This window comes from Chelonoidis abingdonii, chromosome 1, assembly GCF_003597395.2.
Source record: "Chelonoidis abingdonii isolate Lonesome George chromosome 1, CheloAbing_2.0, whole genome shotgun sequence".
Taxonomy (NCBI): domain Eukaryota; kingdom Metazoa; phylum Chordata; order Testudines; family Testudinidae; genus Chelonoidis; species Chelonoidis abingdonii.
In genome coordinates, this window is record NC_133769.1 from 78,157,092 (window position 1) to 78,164,883 (window position 7,792).

A 7,792-nucleotide genomic window follows, 5' to 3' on the forward strand; every position below is an offset into this window, starting at 1 on the left:
GACAGAGATGTCCCTATGAATGCTGCAGTGGTATCTGTCTACCTTGGCTTCATTAGCTAACTAATGTTAACCTAAAGTGTACTGCCTAATAGGGAGTGAATGAAAAGCTCCAAAAGTTGCCCCTTCTGAAGAGTAGTGTCAAACTCTGAAGTATAAAATTGCAGAAAATCTAAATTATTGACACTAACAGCAGAGCACTGTACAACAAATATGGCAGCTGTTAATATAAACCTAGAGCCTTCTTCACCACTGCCTTGCATCTTGTTTAGATCGGTGGGGAAAATGATACCAAATCAGATTCCAAATTTTTTTGTGAATGTGAAAAATTCAGTATAGCAGGCTAGTTTTGTTTGTACTTTATTCAGATAATTAGTTTGGACTGTAGAGTTGTATGCTAGTTGCTTTCCTGTGTAATTGATGAACATTTAAAAGTAAATTATAGTCTTTTGGGTTAATTTTTTTCTTTTGTAAATAGAATGGCAGTGGGAGTCCTTGCCGATGTGAGAGGCTAGCTTAAGTTATATTACCAACTGTATTCATGCTTATCAATACGTAAGGAATGAGTAAGATAGTATGAGTGTAAGAAACCAATCACAAGGCTTGAACCAAAATATTACTGTGTAAGGCTAATCAAGGTGTAACTGGAACTGTATATAAACCTACAGTAGTAGCAGCCGGAGAGAGATGTAACCCATGATAGCAGACACTCAGGACTGGACCGGAAGCAGTAGCTCCAAAGGAACGTCGAGGGTTCCCGTCGCCTAGCAGTTCGATCTCTGGGAAGTTGGAACCTGGCCAGCCTGAGTCATCTAAGATCTAAAGTAACACCCATCTCTGCAGCCTGTCACCAGCATGAATGGAATGTGCATGGGAGTATAAGTGCACAAATAATGGAAACAAGCAATAAATCAAATCTCAATACTGTTTCGGTTTGACCTTTTTTTTTTTTTGGTGGTTATTTCTTGGCTGGTTCCAAGAAAGGGTAATCTGAGAATGCAATGGGCCCTTTAAATGAAATTCCTTTAATTGGCGGCTTTTCCTTTTTCTGCCAAGGTTGAGATGCATTATACTTGCACCACTACTCTTGGCGGTGCATTAATGTAGAGATAAATAGGTGCTCAGAGATGCAAAATTGATAATTTTCACTAGTGCATTAAGGAATTAAATTGTTTATAAAGTGTTTCTGGAATTTTACTGGTGATACAAAAGGCCATGATGATATGGTTTCAGACTGTATTTCATTTATACTACTGTTTGGTGGTCTATGAAACGCACAACCCTGTGAGGGCCCTTTGTATAGGGGGTAACGTCCTCCGCCAAGCACAATGTAGCTCCTTGCACAGCATGGCTACTGGCTGATTATCAAAAGTTTAAGTACCCTGAAACTAGGAGAGCAGTGATTTAAAATTTAAAAAAAAAAAAAAAAGACTGTGAATACCAACTTTCAAAGTTTTGTTCAAGTCTACTGTTTGTTTGAACCCCCTATACTATTTTGTCTGTGTGCTAAAGGAGTGTAAAATGATATTGTGACATCAGCCGTGGCCATCTTAGATTCTGGAACATTTATCTTAGCCAGCCTAAATCATACATAAGGTAGACACATCTTTGTGAACTATACCAGCCAAAGAACACTCTAAAACCCTGGACACTTGGATAGCTGAGAATGGGTCTGAACGGCTACCACAGTTGCACGTTTTTAATGTTTTTCTTGAGAATGGCAATCTAACTCAGCAGCAGGGGGAAATAATTAGAGACTCTGGGTCAGAACTGTTCACATCCAGCTTTAAGCTTTTATGAGTTTCCCCCTCCCCGCCCCCCGATCTTCCACAGTAAGAGATTTAGGGGTTAGTTTTCTACAGGCATGTAACTTATTGTTCAATTCACAGGGATTTCTCCTGTGTGTTGCTCCTGGTTTGGGCTGAGACCCTGTGAAAACTGCAAAAAAACCCAATAAATACTGGACTGGAACATAATGAGGGGTTTGCTCAAAAGAGACAAGAACTACTGAAAATGTTGGCGTTTGCACTGTTTTTCACTAAAACAATCAAAAGGGGGGAAAACATTAACATGAAAACTAGTTAAGGCTGAGGAATGGCTTTATACTATAGCTTTACTGTCTTGACAGTTTGATCAAATTCACCATATCCTACATGTAAGCAAGTTTAGTGCTCCCTCTCATGGCAGACTAAGCTCATGTTGATAATCTTTGCCTTGGAAAAAATTCTTATGCTTTGAGATGTGCCAGTCATCCGAACTGCTTTTCCATGCTACCATATACCCAGCCTTATAGATATTAAACACAAATAGCACTGAATATTTTTATTGACAATGGGTGAGAAAAATCTGTCACCATTTGATTGACTGAAATCTGTCAAATGAAAATAGACAATAAAACAAATGTTTAGGTACGTGCAAACATTGCAGATTAAAATGCTAAAAGAAATAACTAAAAGACAGATCTTGAGATAGTATCAAGCAGCAGAAAATTTGCAGATAGGTCAATGACATTATTAAATAGGTTTTACTTTGGAACTTCCCATATAAACAAAGAATAAACACCACTAACACCACCAAATAAAGCCACAGTAGGTAATAATTGCTCTTTTATACACTATATAGTATCATTCTGTCTTTCAGTTATTTCCTCTGATAAAACTGACTTGCAAGAAGTCTCAGCAAGGCCATCTTGGCTAAAAGCATAACGTTAGACAGGAATTTGTCTAATGCCCTGTTACAATGAAGAAATGGTGGGGTTTGGCGTTTTTTTAATTTTCTTTTTAATAGAAAACTTGAACATCAGCTTCTTTGCAACGTTCAGATTTTTACATCCCACGCTGGCTGGAACAAAAAGATGGCTCTTGGTCAAGCAAGGTTCTTCTTGGTCCACAGGTAACACAGGAGAATGTTTGTTTTTTTTAAATACATATTTTTTCGGTAATTGCTTTTGACTCTTGTAAACAGTTTTGTTGTTTTTGTTTTTAAGAGGAGAGCCATCACAGTGCTTTTCTACAGGTATCTGACGTTTCTGCTTGACTTTATAGGTCCATTTTGGCTCCAGTTCCAGTTTAAATCATCCTTTCATACATCATCAGAGGCAGGTGTTCAGCTTTAAATATTGACAGATTTTTAAGCAGGAACAGGTTGTAGCTTCTAACTCTGCTAAACATATTAATTTGACTGTTACAATCAAAAAACTATAAAAATGGTGGAATGGAAAGATACAAACATTATTGTTGACACTGTATTCTCAAGTGTTTGCACTGGGACCCCATGTACCATAGATTTTATTTTTAAAAAATCATTTATATTCCTTTACATACACATTTTAAAAGAAATACACAGTAAATACATAGATGGCTAGTATATTACAATAAAACAGATGAACAATGTAAAAAATGAGTGGCTCCAGTGGATAAAACCATTGGTTGTGCACTACTGCCAAATTTATGATGACAGAGATGCTTAGGTTTTTTTTGTTTTGTAAATGATTTAGGTATTTTATTACTCTAACCAATTAAACTAACCAATAACTTAATACATGAAAAGAACATCACATTTTTTTAGCTTGATAAAACTTTGTGTTCTCTTCCTTATTACCCTGTTCTGAAGAGATCTTTACTGCTCCTTTCCCCTAAAATAGTGGTAGTGCACTTCAGGTAAAGTAGAAGAAAGAGATGATATCTAAAGACAAAAATAAAAAAAAACAAAACATTAATTAGCAAGATTCTTGATTATATCCTTTTTCCCCTGACTTGATTTACAGTGAGCCCACTGGACATATAACAACACTTCATACCATCTTCCTTGTTTTGCCAAAACTTGAGTTTGAGAGAGAGATTAAATTTTCATTTATTGTAAATCTTACATCTCTTTCTGTGAATGTATAGGAGAGAATGGAATTTAGCTGTAAATCTTCACATTAATCATTTACTAACATAGAAATTATTTTTCAAACAATAACTTATAGATTTAGCATATGAGGCCTTCCAGTATAAAAAAGTTGTGTACACTTAAAATCTTTACTCTACACACACTAAATTGTATGTCCTCCATCCTGCAGATAGTCAAGGACGGACAGCATTAGGGCTCCACGTACTTGAACCAGGAAGCAAAAGCTGTTAGTTATGTATGAAGTCTTGGTCCATCCACTGCAGAACCTAATTCTTTTGCCTAGAAGCTTAAAGTCTGCACATCAATGCTCCTTCTCCTAATTCAAGTTCCTTCTCTTTGGGACCAAAGAGAAAAAATATTCCAAAAATCCAGAATTGCAGATTAGTTGAGAAGAAAGAAAAAGAAGAGGGAGAGAGACAATTCCCTGTTTCAAGCTTTGGAACTTGCTCCATGGGAAAGAGAACCAGAAAACCCATCACTTCACCTCCCATTTCATGGGGCTCTCGGGTACCATTTGCTTGAGGATTGGATGGTCTTGCATGGTCTGAGACCCTCTAGCATGCAAGTCACCCATTTCCTGTCTCAGTGAGACAAGACAAGTGTGTATGTTTAGTTTACTCCTACTAGTTCTTCATGTGACTAAGCATTGAGAGGGAGGTAGTCATTCATCCATATCTTGGACTGTTGTCTAATCAATAGTGAGCTGCCCAAGTTGCATATGAGTAGCCATCCTAGGTCGATGCTTCACTGTGATTTCCTTTGTTCAATGGAGCTTGAGTACATTTACCTTGTGTCTCTAGTCACCTAGGCTACCAATGCTTTGAGCTATGAGACAGTTGTTGCCAGTTCACACCCATCTTTTCAGGACTCTCCTGCTCCCTCAGTTTTTTATGAAGATCCTTGTAGATCTCATTGCTAATCATGGGAAAGGGTACATCTCTACTTGGGTGTTATCTGTAACCAAGTCCCTTTATTGTCTCAGAAAAATCCAGTATCCACCGGTAACTGAGCAAGTGCTGCAAGCCTTCGCTGTGAATGGTCCTCACCACCTGACTAATAAAAGTGTTTTGTCTTCTGAGCCAGGTTACAAGTCCTACTGAGCTTTGTTCCCGATCCTGACCTAGTCAAATGTATTCTTTGGCAAATCAGAGCCTATGAGAATCTAGTTTCCAGTTATCTTCTTCATCTGAAGTTGCTGAAGTCTTTCCTTTTGTCCAAATGGCACTTATCTCCTTCTCTTGAGGAAACTCTTCATTCCCTAGGAAGCTTGGTTTGCCCTAGTATAGTGTTCCCATTGCCTCACATGTTGCTAGAATTCTAATTTCTACCCTCTCTGAACCAACTGTATATCACCTCAGATATGATTAGCTTGGATTTGGGTACTCTGCTGGGTCAGTACAACTGTGGATGTCATCCCTTTTATGTAGACTAATTAACCTTACAAGAGAAATATACCACTAACAGTACAATGCAACAGAATCCTCACCTTTGTTTTATATAGCTTGTCTGTAGCTACAGTTATCACATTTGCTTTTATATACATTTTTATTAAGATCATTTCCTAGCCTCCTTGAAATTTTTGCAGTTGCATATAATAACAGTAAATGAGACCATCTGAATAATTACTGTAGCATATTCCCTCTATAAAAAGTGGGCTGGAAATCAGTAAAACTAGTATTACATTAGTAACATTTTAGTCATTCACATGTTAGGGAGGGGCAACTGGAAATTAAAGGAAGAAATTATTGATCCTTCTCACTGGAAAGATGACTTGTAATAAACATGTAATTGCAAATGACTGGCCAAAGGCATTAACCCATTAGACATCACTCATTCTCAAGGTAGCAGCAATACTCCTACAGAGTATATTAAACTTAATTTTATAATATTCTATAAATGTATTTTGTTTAAAACACAACACGGTGCAGCTCCAGTGATTTTTTTGCTGCTGCTTATCTATTTTGGGTTCTTGGGCAATAACAGAGCTCCAGCAGTAACAAACTGATCAGATAATTGGAAGTTCTTCGAGTGCTTGCTCATATCGATTCCAAGTAGGTGTGCGCGCGCCGCGTGCACGTTCGTCGGAAGAATTTTCCCCTAGCAACACCCGGCGGGTCGGCAGGCGCCCCCTGGCGTGGCGCCCTTGCGGCACCGCGTATATACCCCTGCCAACCCCTCTGCTCCTCAGTTCCTTCTTACCGCCCGTGTCGGTCGTTGGAACAGTGGAGTGCGGCTTGCTGACCTCCACTTCCCTAGCGTTTCACCCGTTTTTTCTCATCTCTAGTTCACAGTTACTTCTGTAGTTAGTGTTAATTTATAGTTGTTAGTTCTAGTAGTTAGATTAGTTTTTGTATATAGTTGAGGGCTGAGGTTTAATCCTCCTCACCCCTCCCGGGACCCAGGCTCATGCCTGGCTCTCCCGGCTTCAAGCAGTGCTCGGCCTGCCGTCGGCCGATGCCAACGGGAGACCCCCATGATCGCTGCTTAAAGTGCTTGGGGGAATCCCATCTGACTGACAAGTGCCGGATCTGTAAGTCGTTTAAGCCCCGGACAAAAAAGGAGCGGGACTTGCGCTTAAAACAGCTCCTTATGGAAGCGGCGCTGACCCCTGCAGCTCCGGCACCGAGCGCACCATCCACACCGGGAAGAAGCTCTTCATCGGCACTGGAGATGACCGGTACCGCCAGAACACCGCGTCACCAGTCTCCGGCGCAGAAGCCAGCCCGGCACCGCTCCCTTTCGCCGAAGGCGAAGAAGTTGAAGGCTCCTGCGGCTGCGACTACAGCACTGCAGTCTGAGCATGGGAAACCGTTCCGGCCGGCACCGTCATCTGTCACGGCACCGGTTATCCCAGCACCGTCGACTCCGGCCAGGCAAGAGCCGTCGAGTCCGGTGCAGGACAGCTCCCCGGCGGATGCCCTGGTCGAGCTCACCGTTCCCACTACGCCGGAGACCTTTGCGTCGGCGAGGGAACTTATAGCCTTCACTGAGCCTTCCCTACCTCAACCCCCGGCACCGCCGGTGCGGGTCCTCCCGTTGGCAGGGAAGCCAGCGATGCTTAGGCCACTGTCCCTCGGAGCAGAGGACAAACAACGATCGAGATCACGGCACCGCTCCCGCTCGCACCGCCGATCTCCCTCGCGACTCCGCTCACAGTCCCGGCACCGATCCTTCTCTCGGCGCCGGTCGTACTCGCGGCACCGGTCCAGATCACCGGACCGCTACTCAACCCGACGGTCTACCTCCCGGCACCGCCCTCAATGGAGCCCTTACCGTCGCTACTCGAGATCCCAGTCGACCTCCCGGCACCGTGCTGGTCGCAGGTCCCGGTCCCGGTCGACCGCCCGGCACGACTCCCAGCACCGTTCGCCAACACAACCCGACGCCCGGTACCAGGCTCATGAACTATCCGCTCCACCCTGGCCGTCGAGACATCCCTCGGGCTCGTCTCGCCCGGACAGCGCCCTCTATGGGGATGTGGCGGAAAACCAAGGTCTGGAACAGCCGCAGCAGTGGTCCTTCTGGATGCCTTGGGCCTACCATCAAGCCCAAGGCGATCTCATCCCACCGGTCCGGTGTGCATCTGCCACCCGTCGAGTGCAGGAGGCCACTGTCAGTCACCCACCGCAAGATGACGATAGATCAACTGCGACCCGGGACCCTGAGGCCGCCCCAGAAACGGCCCCCCCTCCAGAGCAAGAACCTCAGGAGGAGCCTGTGGTTCCCGGACTCTCCTCCTCCTCCTCACCGGACAAGGCAGTGGCGGGCACTTCAACATCAGGCCCGCCCCCATCGACCTTCGCGCCCACCAGGACCTGCTCCGCCGAGTTGCATTGAGCATCAACCTCCAGGCGGAGGAGGTTCCAGAAGTTGAGGATCCTGTTGTGGACATTCTCTCGTC

The 7,792-nt window shown here is 43.3% G+C and overlaps 1 protein-coding gene across 1 annotated transcript in view; it reads right to left on the reverse strand.

Annotated features, from left to right (window-relative positions):
• Window positions 1-2,074: 2,074 nt before the first annotated feature.
• The window catches only part of PPFIA2 (PTPRF interacting protein alpha 2), a 647,901-nt gene continuing 642,183 nt past the window's right edge, over window positions 2,075-7,792 (reverse strand). Inside the window, exon 33 of the mRNA XM_075066795.1 lies at window positions 2,075-3,681. The gene's annotated coding sequence lies outside the window, so the exon portion shown is untranslated. The remainder of the gene's footprint in view (window positions 3,682-7,792) is intronic.